Here is a 26,190-nt window from a genome sequence, read left to right on the forward strand (position 1 = left end):
CTTTCTATCTCACTTTTATATTTATACAAATAATTTTATATCGTCGACAAGATATAATCAAGCTTCAACAAGGTCAAAAATACAGTAAATTATACATTTCAGGTCTCTATTCGCTGATGGCGATGCAATTCAGATAAATAAAGGCTATTCAGACCCGGATTTGAAATAAAATCCTCGAAAGTCGCAGTCAATGGTGAAAGGAGAAAAATATATCATCACATCCTCGTTAAATATGCTGTATAGGCTTTCCTTCTAGGAACAGAGACTGCGTTTGCAACTACTGTTTTACTTTTCATTACTTGCGGTGGTATAGAAAAAGTATTGGTTTCGTTAAAAATAAATTTTTCCAATTTCAATGAATCTATGTGTTTTCGAATATCTGGTATTCGAAAAAAAGATTATGGAAAAATGTTGGTCTGTCGGTCTATGTCGGCGGTTACAGTCGCCTTCCGCCTTAATTACTAAGTAGTAGTAGATGAGTTTTTGCAGAGCATTCTTTTGATAAGACCTTGTCTTCGAAACTGAAGTTGTGAAATTACTTCTGGGCTGTAACGGACAGCTGATTCCAAGATCAGTAATCGACCTTTTTCGGATGAACGAGAGATCCATACCTCAACAACTGCAACGGCGAGCGCGGAAAGGGCGAGGCGACGATGTAGGGGAGGATAATCCTTTTCACAGCTGAACAACGGACAAGGCAGTGCGCAAATGAGATCGAACCGAATTTTAGTATAAATAGATGCCCGAAGAGGAGCTCGGCAGCAAACCCGAGGCAAAGCATCCGACTGACTCTCCATAGTTTTAGAGAAGACCCGAATCATAGTGCTTGGCTTGCGCATCGCCTACACTTCCAAGGAAAGTATCCTAGTGATTTTTTTTTTTTTTTAAATTAACCCGTTGAGGACACATGGGGTCCAACGGACCCCAGACAAATTTCAATGCAATTTTAAATCTACAAAGACCCTTAGGAATTAGATATATAGCACCATCTGTTGTTGTTTGAAGTCTCCACAACAAGTTTTGACACGTTACGAAGGTCTCTTTGGCATTAGTCATCCTGCAGAGACATATTAGTGCGCACGTGTTTTTTTTTTGGGGTTCTGTAGACCCCGTGTGGCCTTACTGTGGCAAAATCTTAAAAAAATTCAATTTTTTTTTTATCGTTGATTGATGTTATATTGTTTCTGTAAACGTAAGTATTTATGCATGAATTGAATTTTTTTTTTTTAAGCAATAAATAATGGTTATTAATTAAATATATATGTGTGTATATATACAGATGTCTTATAATCTTCGACCTCGAACTATCGCCAGCCGTCTAATGGAATAAAATTAAAGTTTCGCACCGGTTTTAAGTCGATACATAGCGTGAAACACAAATGAGAACTGTTTATCTGCGTGGGGTGCGCTGGACCCCGTGTGTCCTCAACGTTATTTTTTCGATGTGTGTCCTCAACGGGTTAAGTAAATTACAATTTTTGTTTCTCGTTGTGAGAAAAAAATTTCAGTTTGATTAGTTAAAAAATATTGTGTTCTTGTGGATGAAACTGCCAAATCGCCCCTTGTTATGCCTTACTTTGAAGGGTGGTTTCACTCCTTTAACATGTTTAATGGCAGATGAAAAAAATATGTTCCGCTTAGTTTTTAGTCTACTATAACAAATTGCAACAAAAAGATATCAAATCGGAGAGATTGAACTGGGATATTTTCCTTGTTTGATTGTTGCGTAGCCAAAGGGGCAAGTAACCTTAGGTAGTTTTTGTATTAGAATAGAGTGGTCACGTCGTAATGCACTTGGATCAGTCAGCGGTTGTAGAGAGCAGTTCACAGCACAGTGCTCAGCTGATTTGATTTGCTACTTAGATGGGATCATCTAGAATCATTTCATGAATGCAGCTTGGATTTGAGATCATAGAAATATTTGCTCAATTGCATTTCAGGCTCCGTCTTTGTAATATCGTAGACATCGCGACAAAAGCATCCTTCATACTTAACGAAACAAGACTTCGTATAGCACAGATCTCAAACCGTCAAATTGGAACTTCAATTTTGGATTTCATTTTATATTGTTTTACATTTTGACTGAAATTTTATAATTTTACGAGAATCGCCATTTATGTTTGATTTCTATTACTAGAAGTTTGTCCGATTAAATATTACTCAAAAACATATTTGTGTCCTCGTTTGACGGTTAATTTTAGTTATTTCAAGTTCAGATAGTCGTAGATTAAAATACAGCTTCACTGTCAGTGAAGCAAATAACTTTGAACGGCACTGTTCATTCTGTGTCCGGAATCGTTATTTGAGGGATCCCGAGTTTGGTGAACAGCCTGGGATCTCGCTCTGGTCTGTAGGCCGGTTGAAACTTACGAAACTAATTCGGGCACGACATACATGGAATTCCGATTTCCCTGTTTACTGGAGTTGGGCGACTTTGGTAAAAATTAAGTAGCTTCGCAAAAAATACTCGTGGATTAGGCCTACAGGGAAAACCACAAAAAAAAAAATACTCCTACGACTCTACCTCGACGGTGATGTGGAAAAGAGTTCAATGTTAATATTATATTGGCTAAAACAGACAATAATAATTTAAAACGTAATAATATCATAATAAAATCAAATACTACTCGAAATAAAATTAACAACAATTTTTCAATATCTACGTATCTCACTTGTTCTTTACTCTCTTCCCTCCGCAACCCTAAAAAATCAATAGAAACATATCCAAAATGCACGGTTATCCTTTTTTTGAGCACAGAATGACTGGACTATATGTCCGAGTCTACGGAAAAGGCAGTTTAACTTGTTACCCAAGTCTGTGAAAAGACGGCTCTGGCGAAAGTTCGAGTCTGTGAAATGCTTCAGCATAGTTAAATAGGGTATTTCGTGTTGGCAGACTACAGGAGTTCGCTTTTCTATTTTGATTCATCAAATTTTTTTAAGACAAAGACATCTCTCCGTAACGCAGGTTCATGAGTAATCACTCTCAGGAAATCCGCACGCGTTACAGGGTATTATTGAGTGAGTGACTTGGTTGAAAGCTCTTCATATTTGCAAAAATATATTTTTCATTTTCACTACCGCGTGGTCCAATGCTGTGAAGTCAAATGTGCCAAAAACGCGAGCTTTATGGCAAAATCCCGTCAAAATTTTTTCTGCAAAACTTTCTTTAACAGTACTTAAAGCGTACCATCTATTACCTGTAGGCAGATTGAAATCGGCCGAAATAATATAAAGATCAAAGATCACATACTAGACCGATATGATCTATTACCTTCAAGATTATCAATTAACTTTGCAGAACACAATTCGATCAACTCGTAACTTAGCGATCAAACGAACCCAACCGTTGCGAATTTCGATCGTCATTATATGTTTTCCGTCTAAGAGATACTCGTATACCTATGTAGTGCCACCAGCCCAGGCACAATGTCACCACCATGAAGAATCAGGGCACTCCGGCATTTTGTTTTTAGTTGAAAATCGTAGCATTATCATGTAGGAAGTAGTGGTACTACATAGGTATCATTCGAACGAGACTCTTCATATAATTTCGATCGAACTTCACAGCAGGTGACTTCGTTTGAACGTTCAATTCTGTGTGGAATTCTAATTGCATCAGCTTCTGCTTCTTGTTATACTGTGATAAATTATTTCATAATCGGCCTTTATTGATAGCGTCTTGGTTACAACGAGATATACGTATATAGCTCTAACGAAGAAGACCATAGAAATACAGCCAACTGTTTAGAGGGACAACTCATTGTCAGTCTTAAGTCTATATTTGTAGTTGGCTTATTATATTTCCAACGTCAAATAACTGACACGATCTGATCGGCCTGACTGCCTGTGATATGGAGTTTTTATGACTTGATTGGGGGCATCTTTGTATCGTGGTTGCCATGGTTTCAACAACTTCAAATACTTTTGGCGTCCGAAAGACTGAGTACAGCTATTTTTAATTTATAGCTGGGCATACTGCTGTTATATAACCCAAAAATTGAGTGAATTTTTCGATTCGACACACTCTCTTTACTCGAAGACTCATTTTCATTCTTGATAAATTTCCTTACTTCTCGCAGGGACATTCGAGAGCCTTCCAAGAAGTACCGAGTATGAATCGTAAAAACTGGTACCGCATCTTTAAGATAAGATTATTTTGTGACATTAATGATGAAACCTAATTACTCCAAAATTTCTTTCATCTTCTGTAAGTTACATGCTTCTGTACATTGAATATACAGTGTTATCCGTACACGGGCACAACCGGTTTTCGAGGTATACTACCGACAACGGACGTAATGTATTTAAATGAAATGTAACCGGTTTGAGAATTTTTATGAAAACACAGTGGGCCCGAATGGTAGACAGATAAACTTCTGCAATTAATTTTTGGAACTACATCTAAGATACTCTAAGATAAATTGTATATGTGATAAAGAATCCCGATCACCTTATGATAATGCCACATTAAAATGTTAGGTATCAGGATTCCACTCACGAATGCGTGAACAGATTCTTCTTCGAAATTTCTATTCAAGTTCTAATATCGGTAAATGAAGAAACTCCGCATGTAAGTATGCTTTAAGATTTTATTTTAGTTTTGTATTTTTTATGGATTCACAGCAGACTTTATTTGGCTAATTCTGATCCCATAAGAATCTGAAAATGTGCTACACTCATTTGAACCACGAAATTGAAAGAAGCATCGCCATTTCTGATGCGGTATGTACCAGTAAGCGACTGAGAAAAGACACGAATGTCGGAAATTTATATTTCGACAACAAATTATTGAATTCGATTCGGATCTGTTTTATTCAAAAGAAAATCAGGCTTCACGAAATTTTTTTTGCAACGGAAAGCATTGTTTTAGTGATGATAACGTCTGCAATGTTGTTCGATGACATAGTGTTTTAGTATGTCCACGGTATTCCAGCAACGCCTGATTAAAAATATAGATTCATTGAAAATTCGGAGATAGTACGTTTGAACAGTTTCTGATATTTTCTTGAAATTAAGTATTTTTGAATACGCAGAGGATTTTTGTGCCAAGTGGCTGAAAATTGGTTTCCTAATGTCAAAAACATGGCTGCACATTTGTTTTATGATAAATACCTTCATAAATATTGACCAAAAACATTTGAAATTAGCCGAAAAAGTTCAAACTCTTGGGGTAATGGTTAAAATATCTTTTCTTAGACTATCTGAGGCAGCTATCTTGTAGAGAAAGAACCAACGAATCCAATGTGCACATGCTCAAATTTTGAGGACAAACCGGTCAAAAAATACGTAGCGTCAAAGTTAGAGTTTGTATTGTTGCCAAAGTTGACATTTTTGACCTTGTGGGTCAATATTCGACCTACAGGCCTATTTTGTGACATTCACTGCTTTCCAGGGACACTTTTTTTTACCATTTTCCCAGGATTTGGGCATGTTTTTGGTCAATTTTGAGTGTTTTTGACCAACATTTCTGTAGGTATTTGTCTTAAGTGAAATCTGTGCCCATATTCTTGTTCCTTGGTCAATTTTACACTAGGAAACCGATTTTCAACCACTTGGTACAGAAAGCCAACAATGGCTCTGGCTCAGCCAATAAATTTTTTCGAGACCCAACATTTGGGCTTTTGACTACTCTCCAAGTGGGTAACATGCCCGCAAAAAAGTCAGCACAATCAGAGGGGGTGGACGACAGCTCCGGCTTATCTTAAATAATTTTACTCTTAGCATCAGAACTAATAACGAATAATAAAGTGAAAAACTTCTGATCGAATACTATTCAGGTATACGATTTTAATACATTAATGCTTGCTAGAAAGAAACACACCTCCAGAGTGAAGCAATGGAAAACACGTAGCTTCTATGTTTCTGTACAGAAGGTAAAAACACGTATCTTTAATGATCATACACAGAAAATACGTGTTTTCATAGTATGGTCAATATGGAGATCAGTTTTCGTTACTAGTAGATATGAATATTTTGAAATCATATACTCAAGTAATATTTTAGTTGAACAAATTTATTGATACTATTTTTCGGTTCATTATTTACTTTCATTTGTGATGCAATATCACTTGAAGTTCGGATTTCGTAAAAATGTTTTTCTTTAAATGTTACGAAACAGTTTTATCTTAAACCCGAATTCAACACTGCATTGCATATCACGATACCTATCGTGATGTTTCAGTAGTGGTAGCACCAAAATTCAGTTTGTTTAAAAGTTTTATAGGACGCTACTCAAAGTTTGATTTAGTTGGCTCTGTTGGAAAGATGTGTAGGTTATGAAACATTTATTTTAACAAGACTGAATAAATAATAAATAATAATGGTTATTAATAATCTTAATTCCAGTTTGCATTTAATTAACAATCTTATGATATTCTTAAAAGTTTTCGGGAATTCCCGAAAATTTCTAGTCGAGAATTCTCGAGTCCCGGGGAAAACATAATTCGAGAAATCATTAACTCTAGAAAAATCAAGAGTAGTTAGGAGAAAAATTGCAGTATTTCGTTCGATTTGATGTTGTGGTGCTGTCGGGAGGTTAGTTACTGTATGACGCCAGAGAATATGGTTTACAAGTTGTTTATTGCCAGAAAATCGGGTTACACAGTTCGGATGGCGTAGTAGAAAATGCGTAAGGCAGGGAAAAAAAGCGAAACGAGTTGATAGGTACGTATGTGTCAAGAGCGTGGCGAAGACTGGTTACAAATGAGGAAAAAGTGCAGGCTCGCCCCCAAGTCGAGGCCAAGGGTCGCGTCGCGCCATAAATGCCACATGTAGGGAAATTTCCGGCACGGTCAAATCCTTAGCCCTCGGCTAGCGAGGCGAGGCCTGGACACTCGCACGTTAGTTGTAAAGAACTATAGAAAAAGATACACATGGAGAAACGGAAATATTTTAAGGGTTTTTCGCCGGCTTGCTGGTGGCGGGTGTCCGCCACAGATGTGAAAAGCCCCATACACATTTTTCAAACATTCTTGTGTGATAAATATTTTTGTCTCAAATCACAAAAATCGTATTTTTTGTTGTGGATCAATTCCATATTCTATGTTGTACATTAAAGAAGAGAAACTGGTAAAAATAAGGTGAGAGTATGACGCCAAGAAGTGATTGTGCAGCTGACACAGGATGCCAGCTGTGCATTGTAATAATAAGTTCTGGAAGGAAATGTGCAGAAAAAACTACCAACATCCAATCTAAACCGAGAGACCGAGACAAAAAAGTGGAAATATAATATCAAGAAATCTAGGGCAGTAAAAGGAGGAAAATTCGGTCATATTTTAAATGGACGGTGACCGGGCGTAAGGCAAGTTAGCGAACGAGAAAAGTGAGACGTTGAGTGGAGAAAGAAGCGGGTGAAGAACGTCGTCGAAGCACTACGCGACTAACTTGACTTGGGAACTTTGTAACTACGGCAATAACTAGGATATATTGTGCGGAAGCTGGTACAAAGTGATATTAATTGTAAGTGATGGGCCTTTGTTAGATCTGAAATTATCGTATCAGCGGGTAAACAAGTCAGTATGAATAAAGATTCCGAATAGAAAAAAACTATTGCCTCTGTTTTATTTTGTCTTTCCTTATCCTAGAAGTATATAATACGAATATACGATCGTCGCAGCAATCTCTCCGTGAATGATTGCATTGCACGTTGTAATGATTCAAATATAACCGCGCAATGAGCATGACACGAGCGGATGAAGTTCGACCCAGGGAGTGGGACACCTGGTCACCAATTTGAAATTTAAGAAGGAGTTGCTTGGTCTACGTCTCTCTAGGAGGAAGGAGGTGCGGAGGTTCCCCTCTCCGAAATTAAGTCTTAACAGACCGAAAACTGACGAACTTATAATAAAAAATTAAATTTAAACTACGAGGACGAACATTTAAAATTAATTATTATACACTCTAAAAGTCAGGCCAAATTTACAGAGAGACGATGTAAAACGAAGAAAAAACAAAAGTGAAAACCAAGAATATAGTGCCTCGACGAAAGACAGTTATTTACACTTATTTATAATTTTAACAATGTACGCCATTTTTAACAATATACACTATTTTAAACAATACACACATGGGCTGAATGAATTGTGGAATGGATGAATGAATCAATTTTAAACCAAATGACGGCTCGTGTTTTAATATATGCATAAATAAATTAAATTGTATTCTGCTATTCGTACCTTATACAATATACTCTAGATACCAAGCTAGAGCCTGGGACTGCCATATCAAGTTAGCCATTTCGGATTTTGGGAATCTCATCTCAAATTCATCATCAACGACTCCAAAAATCCACGCAGGCCAAATTCTGCGACCGAATTCACCATTTTCAGATTTTTTGAAAACCAAATTCCACCCGCCATTTCGAATTTTCAAAATTTGACGTCAAATTCAGAATTAGCGATTTCGAAAATCTTCGGGAATTAAGTTTTAAGAAAATTCATTGCTCGGTTCGAGTTTAATAGATATTTGACCGCAAAACTCGATTTTTCCTCAATGTGCATCAGCGTGATTTACATCGGTGTCAAGAAGGTCCAACACACACAACGAAAACAAGTGTAACGAAGAAGCAAAACAGGTATAAAAGAACAATGATGGAAACTTCGCGGACCGAATAATGTAGCACTCATTATGCTAAAATGCTTTCAAGCAGGCGTCTCGATTGATTACTGAACAACACCTACCACATGGTAAATCGAAAAGAAGCTGTTAGCAATTAATGCTCAGATGATAATATGTAACTAACAGTGTGAGTGTGAAAACTGCGTAAATTCTTCCGTCGGATCGTTGCACACTTTGTTTGTGATTGATGTGTTCTTATTATTGATGTATTTGGGACTCTCAGGGTCGTTATATAGAATGCTGATCTGTATAATTCGATCGTCATCCATTCGTACGTATACCCGTGTATAATACTTATGTAGTGATGTAGGCAACATGTACATTCTGTAGATCTTGCGATGGAAAATTTTTAATTCTTTCATTTTGTTCTTCAAGGTTTTGAAATGCAAGCCTTTTCAAACTACGTTGCCCATAATTTTAAATTCCTATCTAATTTTCTATTCAAGTTAACCTGCGTTACAAATTCACGAATCACGCGCTCAACCGACAAGAATAAAAATTTATTTTCGTAGATAACTATTGAAATTTATTTCGGAATATCACCGATCTCTATATTGACTGGACAATTGATCAGTGCTATTTGCAATTTTTATGATCCGTTTCAAAGCGGGCAGTTCAAATTGAAAGCCAACTAGTTTTACGCTTGTATTGTTCGTTGGCGGTGGAAACTAAATAGAAGCGAGCAAGTTCGCAAATTGTGGTAAACGATAAGGTCTAGTACATAGCACTAAAAAAAAGATTATGAAATGAATGAAAATGGTGAAATGCTACAAACGAACTAATCACAGATGAATGCTACAGCCGCAATTGCTAACAATATCGGGGTTCAGTGTGGAGTTGAGAATAAACAAAATATTGTAGTGTTTTAGTTTTCTCCCTGAGCAATCCTACTTTATCAAAAGGATGGCTAAAAAATATGAAATTAAAGGACGGCGGTACTCCAACAGTTCATAGTCGATTGTGTTAACACATATTTACTTGAAACATTTGGTCCGAATAAATTTCCCGCTTCAAAAGAACCCACGCTTGTCCCCCCATCCCCCTTCTAATGGTTCTACGCTGTAATACGTAGAAAGCGTACCCGTCCACTTTTCCAGTGATACAGTGATCAGTGTGGAATATGAAATCCAGTGCAATTGACAATCCACATTCTGGATCTGTTGTACGGAATCTGTCAAGCATATTAAACATGGCAGCTAATATGCGACAATGTCTTGCGAAATATGATGTGACCTCACAACAGCGTAAAATATATTAGCAAGAAAATAAACGACGAGTCTGAACGATCCTAACACGGTCATAATTGTATGTTTATTGTGTCATAAAATACCCATAATTGTATATTCATTGGCGTTTGTGCTATACGAGTTTTCAATAATCTAACCATGAGAGCCAATGAGTAGGTTCAGATGGACGTATTAATAAAGCCTTGAGAATAAAACTGCGGTACGAAATACGCTGGTAATTTGAACGTGCAGCTTCTGAACAACCGACTTGCATAAGATATCACTTCGATCAATGAAAAATTATTATCTGGATTGAGAAGCTGCGGCAACAGGTTAATTGGCTGCAGCCCAAACTCGTTTCTCGTAATACGGAAAAAAACCCATTAAGCGAAAGGATTATCGTGGACAGACGAATTATTATTCTGACGGTGAAAATCAGAGATAGCTTTGGCATTCCACAGCCGGTACAGATTTGGTTTTCAATTTATTATATCTAATTTACGTAATTAGATATCATCCACAATTCTCGCTCTTACGATTCATGCGAGAATATATTTTACATCATTTTTTGCTCTACGATTCATATAAGTTATCTTTAGCCAGCTCAATTATGGAAGCACGTAAAGTTATATCCAAAATTCGATCGTGATGAGAGAACTTTTAGTATACGAAGGGAAAGGAATCCTGTAGCCAACAAAATAGATTGTGTTCCACAGATTGGACTCCATTCACTTCAATCTAGTATCCTTTATTTGTGCCAAATACGATGACTTCAATTCAACAATTCCGATTTAGTTAGTTTGTCAAAATGATTTAGTCAAGCGAATTTTTTGATTAAACAAAAGCCTTTCTTGTCGCGATCGAGTGAAGTACTGATTCGAGTGAACCTTTTGATGTATTTCCAAAATTAAGTCAATTGAATTTTATTTGAATTTTAATTGAAGTTTATGTATTGTTTCTCCAAGTCGCATGTTCGTTGACAGAAACAATTCGGTACTTAAAATCAAATAAGTACATGGTTCTAGCCAACAAAAAACTTAGATCAATTGAATGCCATATTTTGTTTATCTAACCGGAGCTCGTTTGGCGTAACCGCTTGAATCAGTTGCACCAATTTGTTGATAAAGTAAAAGAAACACCACATGCTTTAAGAAAAAGAAGATTCTTCCATCTTAAAAATCAGAATACTAGTACTATAAAGCGCCACTAAGCGGTGAACTTTCTCGCTACTGAAGTAGCTTTAGAGATCGTTGTAAAACCGGTTAGTCGTCTAGGACCTCAGATACGGATAACGTACGATAATTTTGCCATCAGACCTGTTACAAACGAAGAAAGCATAACCATACCAAGTTTCGAGTTATCGAAATTTATATTAACGACAGATAAACAAAAACTGTGGACACATGTTCAATTTATCTTTCTAAATATATACAAGGATAGGTATCGGGTTTTACCCATGAAATATTCAGTAAATCCCGGAAAATGTTGAGTCACCAGAGTTATAAATGATATAATTGGAAGAATACATTTTGCGCGCTTGAATAACTCGTAATATTGAATATATGCAAAAGATTTTTATAACAAAAAATTTAATTACCCATTTCAACCATTGAAATTTTAAATGAACAAAACATGAATTATAACAAGCTTAATGTGCTCTGAGACACCAATTTCATATTTCTAAAACAAAACAATCGAGGTGCGTTCAATTAAATTTTTTGTCATTTCTTTGTCTTTTGTTTTTGTCATATTTTTTGTCTTTTGTTGATACAAAATTTACATTATCGGAAGAAACTCACGCCGTGTTACCTTGAATAAGTTGAAAGTGAGCATGATCGATCAAAGGCTTGATTCAATTTTATGTCAACTTGTCACAAGTAGTTGGTCCGGCAAAAGCATTTTGTTGAATCAAGAAAGTATTGTGATCACTGTATTTGACCATGGCATCTGTTGAATTAAACGAATATTGCTGGACCTAAATAATCCTTTTCTTCAGTGTACTACAAAATAGAGCTACAGGAATGGAAAATATAGTGTGGTAGTTTACATTGTTTATTCGTACCGAGGACCAGAGGATTCGCTTAAACATTGATGATCAGCTTTGACTAGTAACACAGGTATGTGGTGAAAATTTCGGCACGAATTTCAGTCACGAAAAGATCTATCCAACCAAATGTTGGGTCCATCTACCATCTACTTTTCCAGACTACAAATCGGATCTTTATACTCAGAACAAAAAAATGAATTTACATGATTAAGGCTGGGTTTAAAAAAGTATAATGCGGTGCTTTTTCTTCTTCAAGTCCAAATTAAAAATCCTTTGTGATTTGCAGAAAAATAAGGCTTACGTATTTTCAGAACTTAATTGATCTCTGTAGTTCGTCAGCATCAACTCTATATTTAATATCATCGATTTGACCAATGAACCACCAATCGAATACAGAGAAAAAGAATTTGTTAAATCAACTGAATATGTCCGGCCAATACAAATTTATTTGAATTAACCAACGTATATTTAAATGAAATGAAAAAAAAGTATTTCTGACAATTTCTGTTTACTTGAGCGTAGTAAGTGATTTAGTTGTGGAGACAGTTGACTCAAGCTGACCAGTGCTTGAATAAAACGAATGAAAGTACAGTTGACAAATCCAATATAATTGAGTAAACTTAATAATGCAGTTGAGTTTAGTAAATGATTCAGTTGAGGAAGCCAATTGAATCAAGCAACGTTCTTTAGAATAAAATGAATAATATTTAATGTTAATGTAGCGAAGGTACCTTCTCTACAACAACTTCTCTACAATGGTTGCTGCACCAACCATTATTATTGTGGAAATAGTCTTTCCAGACGTTAACTCCAGGACACATATTTTCTTAAATATATGATTTTGTCCTGTACTTTCTGTTTTTCGTTGCATTTGATTTTTTAATCGACGAACCTCTTTTCTTTCAGTAACAAAAAATTGTTACAGCATCTTTGACTCGTATTTAGTTTAGTGTAGCAAATGATTAAGTAAAGAGACCCAATTACATCAATCAACGTGTGCTCGAATTAACAAAATAACAGTTTATTCCGTCACTTGCATTTGGTTGAATTCAGCGAATAACTTAGTTGATTATTGTAAGCGATTGATTTTATTGTAATAAACGATTTATTTGTCTGAACCAATTAAATTAAGTAACATGTTTTTGAATCAAATGAATAATATTATATTTGACAATTCGGATTCAGTTGAGTACAGTAACGATTTAATGTTAGTTGATTCAGCAAACAATAAGATAACTGCAGTATTGGTGGATTCAATCAGCATGTTGCTTCAGAAATATGTTAATTTTTTATATCAATGCTATATTCGTTCGATTTAAAAATTCACTTTTTTCTTTATCACCCGCATATTCCTGTAAGCCTGTGTAATGCATATAATGGTGAGTATGCGTATGGCTCACAATAAATCAGGAAAAGCCATCCAACTTATGAAAGATAGTTTAGCGCAGTGGTCATAAGAGTGCGACTTTGAAACAGGTTGATATGTTGTAAATACCTTAATTATAATGCAAACGTTAGTTTTCTTCCAAACCACTAATATTAAATTTTACAATTTTGTGTTTCCCTTGACTAATTATTGGTAACTTGAAACGTTTCTTTATAAATTCACAGAACCGACAGATTTTCCACATTAGCTGTTCTTTTGTTTAAACTGAAAGGCCATGTGGTACAATCAATGAAACGTACCGATCCAGTCAAATAAATATACAGTAAATGCAGTAGCAGCGACCAATCGATCTGAGGAAATAGTCGTTTGAAATAACAAATGGCTAATTCAACCAAATAATTTTGCTGTCTCAAATAAGTCTCTATTTCGCTGCCCATCACTGCCGTATTTAGTTAAGTGAAATAATATTCGCTTCTTCCAAAAAATCCTTTTTCTCTGTGTACACAATGGTAAACTGGCATCTGGTAAAAGCCCAACTGATCTTGTGGCCTGTCAGCGAACTTCTTTTATCACGGATACATTCAACACTCCTATGACACGTCATAGTGGCCATGAGGGAGACCCATAATGACTAATACATGCAGCATCGGTAAAATAAATGTGTAAAGCACTTGGATCCAATAAACATGTCAGACTTTGTGATACTCTTTAACGTTTGGAATATTTTAAAGAATGCCGTCGATACAAGATGAGTAATTAACTGAGAAACATCTTCATTTCCAAAAATCTTAACACATGATGAATCACAAAGCTATGCTCAACTCACTGCCGACTACAGTGTTAAGCATAGTCACGAATACTGGGGAAGCGGCGTAAGCGCAAGACTAGAGAAGAAAGACAGCAGGCAAGCAACAATAAATAAGAAAATTGGACTCAACGCGGATCAAAGTACCAGGCATAATATAGAGATGGCGAATGGAGCTGATAGACCTCTCAACTCACTCAATCAATAAAAAACCCAGGATTCTTACTACAAGACAATAGCAACAACCTCAATCTCGTCTACTTCGAATTATTTTCTGGATTTCAACGGGAATTCGTAACTTTAGAAATATAACTCGTGAAACCAGAAAAGAAAATATTGTATGCATTTCCGAAACATGAGCATTAAAAACGCCAAATGTTGATGTTTCGAATTTTTCACAGATCGATAGCCCGGCAATAAGACGCGCAAGTCGAGGCAGAGCGAGTGGAGGGCTTCTAATAATGATTGATAAGAAAATATTTAGGTCAATTGAAATGCTGTCCAAGACCAATAACTTCAGTTTCATTGAATCCATATAAGAAAAAAAAAAATAGACTGATCGGGATTACGTATATAAATCAGGTAGATGAAATAAAAGGGTTGCTGGAAGCTATGGACGAAATGTTAGATTGTGTCTATTTAAAATTCCCGGACCCTGTCAGCACTATTGGAGGAGACTTTAACTGACGTATTGCGGAGAAGGATTTATTCACCTGTTATGCCCCGACGTACTGCCTTGGCGTACCTTTTTAAAAATTCCATTTCATTTCATTTCCTTGATTACTTCAATGCGCATATATCATTTCATCAAATCTCATATTCGAATAACAGCGAGTTCCACCCCTCCTGGCAAAAGTCACGTAGAGACCAACAACGATCCCTAGTATAAGGTTCAACTTTCGTTTATTTAGCTGGTACCAAGAACTGAAATGAGGAACTGCTGAGCTAGCATCAGTAGCGCTCAGCCTGGAAGTATCCCTCTTTTTGAATTAAAATTATAATCAACAACTAGGATAAACCACTACCTTTAGAACTATCAAATTTAAATAGATCACTCATTGGAATGTATGAATGAATGTGTGAACATTGCATGCGAATATCTTTTGTTCATATTTTTAATGTGTTACCGAGGAGATTGAGATTCGTCGGAACACCGTTGGAGAGCGTGAGGTGACGCTGACCATGTGGACTTGGGCGCCAGAAGGTCGCCTCGCTCCTCATTGGCTAATTACCGTTGGGACCAACTGCAATTGCAGCCCCTTGGACCCTCGGGCCCAAGAAGCCGCGTCTTTCGTCTCTCAAGTCGCGAAGTGCGTGGACGTAAACCCGGGTTAGCCCTCTCGAGCAAGAGTAGTGTTTGGAAAATCTTAATTGTGACCGGCCTAAAGTCTCGCGCTAATTCGTTAAATTCGAGCTTCAGTTAATCTGTTAATTGCAAAAGACTCACTATCTTCTACATTTCCATCTTTTCTGTTCTTTACTAAATCTCGTCATTTCGCGAATAGACATTTTTATGCAGTTCCATTTTCCTTAATTAAATCAAGTTCGGCCCTGATTCAAACCGAATCAGGTAATCTTAAGTAATAATAATAATAATTACACTATCATTTTCAATAAATAAATCGTTCCAATTAATTTCATCATACATTAAAATCAGAAAACAGACACTTTCAATTATAACTCTCGGTAACAAGATATCACTCTAAATTTACAAAGACTAAGTGACCGGCGTTCAACATCATTCGATTCATCAACTCTTCCAAATTTGAGGTGAGGCCCCCTGGTCCAGCATTCTACCGACGCAGACCGACACGATCCGACGGCTCTCAATCTCGTCGACCGATTCACCCAAAAGCTAAGTCAATCCGAGTGTTAACCCTCAAAAAATTAGACGAATTCTTGTTCACCTTGATAATCAAAACTTCTTCAGTAAATTCACAAAACCCAAGCATAGAATTGGTGGCTAGCTTCACTACCCCCAATTAAATTCCACTTATTGTTTCCAAGAATTAACAAATAAGACTAAACGATTAAATATATATATTAAATATATATATATATATATATATATATATTATATTAAACGATTTAAGATAATCTAAAAAGAGAGATACAATACAATACAATATTCACGACCAGCTAGTTATAACCATCGTTCAGAATAGATGTTCCTGGTACCAAATAATAATATCCATTAGAATAGAACAACACACGATTTTTTATAAACTTGAATACTTCATAAATTGTTATTTTTGGCTTATATATATAATTATCACCATCGATTGTTACCAGATATTTCAATAACTAAATTGAACCAGAATATACTTCACCTTTTACCAGTTAAATCTTTTTAAACATTTATTTTGAGCGACCTTCTTCCCATTTTTTTTATTATAAAATAGCCTCAACTATTTAAACAAACCTCACAGACCTGTACAGGTCTATAGCAACACGATCCTACAAATTACCGGCTTATCGAAAGGTAAGTCTTTCTCTTAGTTTTAATTATTATTCATTGTCGTTACGTGGGAGCTAGATTATTCAATTAATCATCAACTACCACCGCTCAGTTCCACCCTCACCCCCACGTAACACACCCAAAATCATGTGCCGGCAGATGGTAATTTCCATCTGAGGAGAAAGAGCCTAGATCAAAGGTTCAACAATAGTGGAGGTGAGCTGACAGATTTTGTTGCAAAAGATGAGCTTTTCTTCGCCAATGGAAGGTTAAAAAGTGATTGTATGGGGAATTATACCTTCGTCAACATTTGAGGTTGCTTAGTCATAGATCTTGTTATGTGCAGTTTATCGACCCACTATCTGGAAAAAGATTTTAAGGTAATTGATTGTCCCACTCTATCCAATCATTTTCCTCTGGTTTCAGCGTTTAGGCTTGAAGAAAACAATATTAAGGGTGAATGTAGACTTAAATGGACCGAGGCCAAAGCTAAACTACTTGAAAAAAAATATTATGGTCGAAGAATGTGGTACTGATCGATCTTAATTTAGAGGAGACGGCAACTAATTTAGTTAACACCATTAAAGAGACCGCTAAATCGGCAAAACTGATTTCCAACCAATCTAACTTTTTTGCGAACTCAAAACCTTGGTATGACAAGGAGTGCTCTGAATTCAGACAAGTAATAAATGGGGCATTAGCCCCAGGAAGGGATGGAATTTCAAATCAGTTTTTGAAAAAATTATCCCAACAATTCGATATTGTACATAAATGTTTTATTTAATAAAATCACAAAGAAAGAACAAGTTCCCAGTTCCTGGGTCTTAATCATAACAAAAATGTTGCATGAAAAAGGCGATCGGTATGATCCGAAAGTCTATAGACCGATTTCCTTGGTAAATACAATAAAAAAGATTTCCACATTGGTAATTTATCATAGGCTTTATAGTATTTGTGCAAAGAAAAACAATAAGGTGCCAGAGTGGCAGGCGGACTGTCGGTGAAGTAGAAGTACGGTGGATCATATATTCACGTTGTATTCAATAATACAAATGAAATTAACAAAGAAGGGTGAAATTTTTTTTTCCCTATTCATAGATCTTTAGGGTTGGTGGTCGAGTGATTGAGGTAGATGACACAATTGGTTGACTTTAACACAGAAGAATTATTTATTATAAAACACTTGATTAAATTACAAAGAAAATAAATGATGTAATGTAATATTTGAATACGCGCTGGCAGAGTTGATGAGCGCGGGTGACTGTTGAGCGTGCACGTCAGTCACTGTTGAGTGTCAGAGTCAGTCCCCGAGTCCTGTACTTGCGCTGTGTCCGTGCATCGGTTTTATGCACGAGGAAACAGTTAGGAAGTAGGTGGATGGAAGGGATTTCTTGTCTGTGATAGGACGAAAAGGTACAAAGGAGATGACATGCAGAAAAAATGGGGAAAACCCAGTAATTAGGAAAACGTGCCTAAACTGCGCATGCACGATCAAGTCATAAAACTTGGATCTGCGTGCGGGCGGTCGAGTTGTAAAAACTCGAGACGCGCGGCGGCGTCGGTTGTAAAGGCTAGAGTACAGTGTATTGAGAGAAAAAAAACGAGAATACACTTAAGTACTTAGGAGTTCATAATTGCGGTGCAATAATTAAGGATTAGGAGAAATATGGATTTTTAAATGCATTTGGGATTTTTGGGATTTGTCACGTCCGGTTGTAATTTTCTGTTTAATTTTTGTGAGGCGAAGCCGCCACAGTACCCCCCTGCCAGTGATGAAGTCGCGATTAAATATGTTAATTGAATCCAGCTTGGTAGCGTTCGGTGAATCTGACTCGCCGCTTGGTCCGGCGATTGTTGTTCTCGTTCTGGCTTCTCTGGATTTGAGCCGGTGGTGCTGAACTGCTTGGCATTGGAGATTCGATCACTTGTGGCTGTGGAGCTGTTTGGGACTGCGAATCTGTTGGCTGCGGTGGAGCTTGTTGTGTAGTTCGTTCAGCAGTTGATTGAAGAGAAACGTCTTGGTCACCTTCGTGTAGAATGTAAGCTGGTTTCAGACGATCAATGGATACAGTGATCTCTTTTCCTTTGTTGTTGATTACGAAGTCCTTGGTGCCGCGACTGATGACAGGATAAGGGCCATCGTATGGATTCTCAAGTGCGTTCTTGTAGCGTCGTGACGCAAGAGAACGTGGCTTGTTGTTTGCAAGTCCTTGAAAACGAAGATTTTGCGTTGACCATGCCGAATGACTGGAGTTGGTTGCAATTCTTGCATTCTTCGTCGAAGGTCTTTGACGTAACTACTTGTATCTTCGGATTGTTGAGGTGTCGATGCAATGAATTCTCCTGGTAAACGAAGTGGTTCACCGTAGACCAATTCTGCGGATGTCGCTTGAATGTCCTCTCGCCAGGCTGCTCTTATTCCGAGTAGTACTATTGGGAGGCTGCGGGTCCATTGGTTGTTTTCATGACACCGTATTGCTGCTTTGAGTTGTCTATGAAAACGCTCAACCATTCCGTTACTTTCGGGATGGTACCCTGCCGTACGTAGGCGTTGATTACCTGAAAATCGATTAATTTCGGTGAAAAGTTTCGACTCGAATTGCCGGCCTTGATCCGTGGTTACGCGATCAGCAGGTCCGAAACGGCAAATCCATCCATTGTAGAATGCACGTCCAACGGTTTCAGCTTCTTGGTCCGGTATTGGAAAAGCTTCTGGCCAGCGGGTGAATCGATCGACACATGTAAGACAGTATTTCATACCTTCTGACAGTGGCATGATAATAATGTCGATGTGCACATGTTTGAAACGTCCGGAAGGTGCTTGGAAGTCCTGGATTGGTGATTTCACGTGGCGTGTAATCTTCGAACGTTGGCAGTTAATGCATGCTCTGGCCCATTCTCTGCATTCGACTTTCATTTTCGGCCATACATAACGTTGAGTTATGAGCTTGACCGAAGCTTTTACGCCTGGATGTGCGAGATTGTGCACAGAATTGAAGGCTGCTCTCCTGAAGGGCGCGGTGAGAAATGGTCGCGCTTTTTTTGTTGAGAGGTCGCAGAAAATGGTGGCATTCGTTCCTGGAACTTGTATTTGTTTGAGCTGCAGTAGAGAGTCTGGAGATAAGTATTTCTTCAGTTCCTCGTCATCTTGCTGTGAGGCTTCGAGAAGAATGTAGTCCAGAGGCTGCGAAACTGCTTCGATGCGCGAGAGTGCGTCGGCTACAACGTTGTCTTTTCCGGACACGTGTTGGATATCCGTGGAAAACTGTCCGATGAAGTCGAGATGTTGTGATTGTCGCGGAGAAGCTTTATCTAACTTTTGTCTAAAAGCATAGATTAAAGGCTTGTGATCCGTAAAAATTTGAAATTCGCGTCCTTCCAACATGTATCGGAAATACTTGATTGCCAAGTAGATTGCGAGGAGTTCTCGATCAAAGGCGCTGTATTTCTTTTCGGCTGGACTAAATTTCTTAGAAAAGAAACCTAGTGGCTGCCAATTTCCATCGACGAGTTGCATCAATGTTGCTCCAGCAGCGTTGTCCGATGCATCACATACTAGTTTGAGTGGCGCTCCTGCTTCAGTATGTGCGAAAAGAGTGGCTTTCGCGAGATCTTCTTTGGTTTTCTCGAAGGCGATGGTAGCTGCTGGTGTCCAGTTGACTTTTGCTTTGCCCTTGATGTTGTTTTGTAACGAATCATTGAGTGGAGCTTGCGTTTCTGCGGCTTTGGGCAGGCAAATTCTGTAAAAATTTACCATGCCAAGGAATTTCCTGAGTGCTTTGGAAAGTTTGAGCTGCATTCCGAAGGCCAAACGTCATGTACGGAAATTCAAATAATCCGAATGGAGTGATGATGGCGTTTTTCGGGATATCGTCTTCGTAGACGGGCAGCTGGTTGAAAGCGCGCATCAAGTCGACGACGGAAAAGCGCTTTTTCCCTCTGAGTAGACCTGCGAAATCTCTGATGTGTCTCACCGGGTATCGATCAGGAATTGTTCTCGCGTTCAGTCCGCGATAGTCGCCGCAAGGTCGCCAATCATTGTTTGCCTTTGGAACGAGATGAAGAGGTGCCGCCCAGCTGCTAGATGACGGGCGCGCTGTTCCAAGTTTTACCATCGCGTCAAATTGTTTCTGAGCGATAGAGAGACGATCCGGTGCAAGGCGTCGAGCTTTGCAAGCGACGGGCGGGCCTGGTGTTGTCTCGATGTGATGCCGAGTTTGGTGCTTGACCTGGGGAGCGCGTCCGTCCGGTCGCGTAATCTCCGGGAAGCTTGCAAGTAGCTGATGATACTTCGATGCGCCGGTGATAACTTTCACGCTGGGAATGATGCACTGAAAAAATTTACCTTGTGAAGTTAGCTTAGTTTCTTTGTCGACGAGTTGGCCTCCTTGAATGTCGACTAGAAGTCCGAAGTGAGACAGGAAATCTGCTCCGATGATTGGCTTGGAGACGTCGGCTATGATGAATCTCCATGGGAATTCTCGTCGTAATCCAAGGTTGAGAGACTGTGTTGTTGTGCCGTATGTGTGAATTGTAGAACCGTTTGCTGCTGCAAGTTCGTAGGTTGATTTCTTGTGCGGTCCTCGAGCGAGCGTTCGTGGATAGACGCACAAGTCAGCACCTGTGTCGATGAGGTATGGTATTTTCGTGTCGTAGTCGGTAATGAAGAGGCGGCGTGGTTTTGGGCTGGGATCGCCGACCGCCATCAGCGAGTGCCCTGTGCGTTTCCCTGGAAATCACATGGAGATGTGCACTTCTTCGCTTTTTTTCCGTACTTGCGATGATACCAGCAAAGTTTCTCATCGTCCTCATCATCAGAGTCATCAGATTGTCGTTTTTTGGATTTTGAGCGACTACGTGAGCGAGAGCGTGAGGAATTGAATGCTCCTTTTAGTGCGTTGATCTCTTCTCGTAGAGTGAGAGTTAGCTGAGTGATTTTGATACTTAACAATGTATCAAGTGATTCGTTCGGCTGCTGCACGGCTGCGATATTACGGCCTGAAGATGTTCCTCTTATAGCTTCCATGACTGAATCAGCGAGATCGGCTACATCATTGAGTTCGGCATTCTTTTGAGTGGCGAGCACTGCTTGGACTTGTGTCGGTAGGCCTTGTAGCCAGAGTTGTCGAATGACATTCGAAGGAAACTCTGTTCCTGCGAGATCGCGTAGATGCCGTAGGTATTGCGATGGTTTGCGGTCTCCGATCTCCTGGTGTTCAAGTAGTTGACGAGTTTTTACTTCTTGAGATGATCCCATGCGTTTGATGAGCTCGTTCTTCAGTGTTGTGTAAGGATTTTCTGTTGGAGGTTGTAGAATAATATCTCTTACTTCTTGTGCGTGTTTTGGATCCAGTAGAGCTAAGATGTGGCCGAATTTCGTTGATTCTGCTCCCTTTGATATAACAGTCGGTGTACTGCAAAGGAAAATTCTGAGCCCTTTATTGTTTGCTCTGTACATTCCAAAAACTGCAGAGTTCTTAGTAAGAAAGGGTTTGAAACGGGTTTTGTTGACCACGCAATTGAGGTCCGTCTTCTAGCCTTTGCCAATGATAAGGTTTGCATATCGGACTCCTCCTCTATCTTGAACAAAATTATTAAAGTACTTATGTGAATATTTTTCAACGAATCAGTTGGATCTCCAGGTCAGAAGAACAAAAGAGACGGTATTTTTCAAAGGAGGGCTCAAAAGAGAAAGCAACCCCCCTCTCCACTTGTTTAACAGAAACGAGATAGAATATTAGATAAGAATTATCAAAATTTAGGAATTGTATTCTCACAAGCAGGCTTATTCAACAAATCTATATAGATAAAAAAAATTTTTAAAAATAGGTAACAGAACTAGAAATACATTCTATCCAACGGTGAACTTAATTAATAGAATAAATATTATTAATCCTAGATACGTGTAAAAAACTAGTCAGTGCATTAGTTTCATCAACGCATCTCTATGCCATCCGAATTTAGAGCATAGGACGTATTGATGAATTAAACAAATTACAGAACTCGTTTCTCAGAAACTACTTGCCCTCCCATCAAATGCACGTGACTATGCAGTGAGAGCAGAGGTAGGGTTGGATAGAATCGAGGTTACATTATTTGAATTGGCATTCGACCGTATTCAAGAAAGTATTCGAAATGGAGAATAGTAAATTTCCCAAAATCTGCTTTGAAAAATTGAATCATTCATAAATAAGACGATTAAAATAAAAGAATTTGTCTTTGAAAGATTAATTAATAAAGTAGAGACTTGGGAGCAGCTTAACTTAGAATAGCATATTACGGCGCGAGCCGCGTATTCTATTTTTCGTTCCATTTGCCCGCAAATTCGGCATTACGCGTCTGTTTTCAGACCGGACAAGGTTTCTGAGCTGGCACTTAAAAACAAACTTTATCCGATCTGAAAACTGGGCAAATGGAACGAAAATTGCATAATTTCACCTTAGCTACAGTTTCACTTTCATCCTAATGCAGTAGGAATCGAAGGATGGAATGTTAGAATGTGACTAACAGTAAGAATAATTTTTTCAACACTTCTTCAGGGATCGCTGGGAAATTAAGTTTTCTCTGATGTTAATTGTTGTACAATCAATATACGAACAATTTTACTACAAAGCGTAATTTTGGGAAGCAATCTGCTGCTGAATGTATTAATCAATCTTCAAAATAGGCTATGCAAGTGACTTTTTCATGCGTGTGCCAAAAAAAAGAATATACGATGCATCCGTAAACTGTTTTTGGTCCGAATGACGTTTTGAGTACGAGCCGTCAGCTGCGCTTCGGCTCGCCTTCGTCCCTGCCTGTGTAGTCGAGGAAATAAAGCACTAAAAACGGCCCAACTGTCGATTTTTTGAGCAGTAAGACGGATTTTAATGCGGTTTTTTGCATTCGATTCATAAGAACGCCTACAAACTTAGTGAACTAAATTGATTAATTAATTTTTTGAAAATGCATTATGGCATTAATAATATGCATTTTGCAAGTGCACTTCCAAGAGACACGAAATAAAAAATTTGCAACTCGGTAAATATTAATGGAAATGAGTCCGGTTTTGCTACTCGGGGATTTTTGGGGTCGCTGAACACGAATATCGCCACGGCAACCGTCTCCGAGGTACCTGGTGCCCAGGGTGGACAGTATCAACGTCTTCTCCTAGAGTTTTGGCGAAAATTGTGATCGAATTTGTCGAAACTCGTTGCTTCGGGGTTTTTGGGGTCGCTGAACACGAATATCGCCACGGCAACCGTCTCCGAAGTACCTGGTGCCCAGGGTGAACGTTTCAACGCCTTTTTCTGGAATTATCTTGAGTATTATCATTTTTACCTCAATTAAAGTATATTGTTCTTAATTATTTATTGAAATATTATAAGAATTGTGTAGATTGTGGTGACAAGAAGTATAGACTTTGTCTTCTGCAGTTAATTTTTTATTTAGTGTCTCTTAAAAGTGCACTTGCAAAATGCATATTATTAATGCCATAATGCGTTTTGTAAAAATTAATTAATCAATTTAGTTCACAAAGTTTGTAGGCGCTCTTACGAAGCGAATGCAAAAAACCGCATTAAAATCCGTCTTACTGCTCAAAAAATCGACAGTCCATTGCTTTATTTCCTCGACTAGTGGCTTGCACTCAACACTGAACGCAACAACATATCCTCACCTAAAAACACCGAGTTTACGGGCATACCACATAAAGTAATATTATGCCTTTGCCGGCTCCCCTTCTCACTCGTAGTTGAATTTATTGGAAGGTCGATGATCACGGCTGTTAAAATGCATTGGCCATAGAAGGTCGAAAATCAGGAAATCCGTCTCAATAGACGGAACACACCGAGTCTTGAAGGATATAGCAGATGCCAATCAGCCAATGCATCAATATGGAATTAAATTCTATACAACAAAACCATAAGTAACAGGTGGGGAAATATATGTGTATATTTTGAACGATTTTGCGCAATGGCACGAGTTATTTTGTTCAAATATTTCTGTTTATAGCGACTTCACGAAATAAGGTGTAACATATTTTTTCCCAGTGACTTTTCATCCTGATTGATATTAATAATGCTGATTTCGTCATGTAATGATAATCCCAGATGTCAGATGCATCAGCGTGTACAAAAACCGCGAAGTGAAAGTTCGCGTTTTCGTCTTTCGGCTGTAAGCACAATAATATTCGATCGAAGAATCGTCGTTGAATGACGATTCGTTAATTTTTATGCATTCCGTATATAATTTGATTGCGGTCGATTTGCGGCTGGTGTTGATGAATCTTCTTCAGATGTTATTTCGCTGCGGGCGTTTTTCAACCGCACTCCGGATACTGATAGTTTGCCTGGAGCCATGCGATTAGTATATGTTTATCTCTTATACTAGATATAATTAATAGTTATATTTAGAAGCGAGGAAATGTAAAATACCGAAGCGTTCGAGTAAAATGACAGAAGCATAATAACATAAATGATGATGATAGGGTGAATATAAATTGATCGATGAATTCATAAATATGCAAGCACCGGTCTCTATAACAAATATGCACTTTTCTGTTCGCATTGCTTGCTTTCTGGCACATTTTTTTGGAAAATTCTGTGTAATATACAATGATGGGGGTAATAATGAGATTCAATCACGTAGCAAATGCACCTTACAGGTTATTCGCATTACTGGGTTTTCTTTTATTTATGCGTATGCTACCAAAAAAAAAAAAAAACGCAGAAGCTGGTTGCTAACGTCATTGATTCTAAAGATGAACGAACGAGTATACACAAACGTATTAGAATTACTTAGCTTGTACCATGCCAGACCAATTCAATATCAGTGATTTTGAGGCTCGAATTACACGCGCAGATAATATAGTATGTAATACGCATATACGGAGGAATTGTATGTTCAAGTGAAAACGGGAAAGTGGCCCGAGGTAAGTGTCCCAGTTATCGACCTTTTTGGTTGTATCTGTTTGAACCTTAGTTTTCAAATTACCAAGAAATAAATTTGTAGTGTCTAACCCTCTAGCAATTGGTTTTAGTCATCGAGAAATTCACAATTTGTGCCGACAATTTGTAATTTTGGAAAATATAAGGTTCAATAATTGGGTCCAAGTGTATCAATAACTGGTCCACTTACCTTAAGTACTTCAAAAGTGCTGTTCGTCACGTGTCAGAAGAGGGTGACGGGCGAAAAGGTTTGGTACATTTTGCTTTTCACTACTTACATTCCATTCTCACGAAGACAAGTCATATTGTCATATTTCGATATGGTGCTCCTCGTCAGTGATTGTATTTCACGTTTTGTGCTAATAATCAGTTCAAGTTCTGAAAACCAGCAGTTTTATCCACGTTGTTTTGAGTCATGGCAGAGTTTGGTTAACTAACAAAAAGTCAGATATCGGCAGAGCCAGTACGACACGTAGTCTTTGAACTCGAAATATTACGTTATCACTAATAATAGTAAAATAGCGCTCATCTCGATAAATGTTTTTTTGAATTTTGTTCGTTTGTTGGCAACGATCCTGCGCACGCTTTTATTCGGTTATGGAATGACTTTTTTTGAAGTATATGTAACTGATCATAGTCCATTCAAAGCATTTGTCGAAAACGCGAGTGAATTACTGGCCCTGAATTGCTTCCTTCGTAGGCCAAGAACAAAATCAGTAAA

General features: G+C 38.0%; 1 protein-coding gene and 1 long non-coding RNA gene across 2 annotated transcripts in view; one reads left to right on the forward strand and one right to left on the reverse strand.

Moving 5' to 3' along the window:
* The window catches only part of LOC124175403 (gonadotropin-releasing hormone receptor), a 184,795-nt gene that overhangs the window by 137,489 nt on the left and 21,116 nt on the right, over window positions 1-26,190 (reverse strand). The window lies entirely within an intron of this gene.
* Window positions 1,400-16,499, forward strand: LOC124175405. The gene is made up of 3 exons (XR_006869157.1): window positions 1,400-1,464; window positions 8,651-8,652; window positions 16,487-16,499. It is a non-coding gene; the product is annotated as an uncharacterized LOC124175405 (long non-coding RNA).

The sequence above is a fragment of the Neodiprion fabricii genome, chromosome 2 (assembly GCF_021155785.1).
Source record: "Neodiprion fabricii isolate iyNeoFabr1 chromosome 2, iyNeoFabr1.1, whole genome shotgun sequence".
NCBI classification, from domain to species: domain Eukaryota; kingdom Metazoa; phylum Arthropoda; class Insecta; order Hymenoptera; family Diprionidae; genus Neodiprion; species Neodiprion fabricii.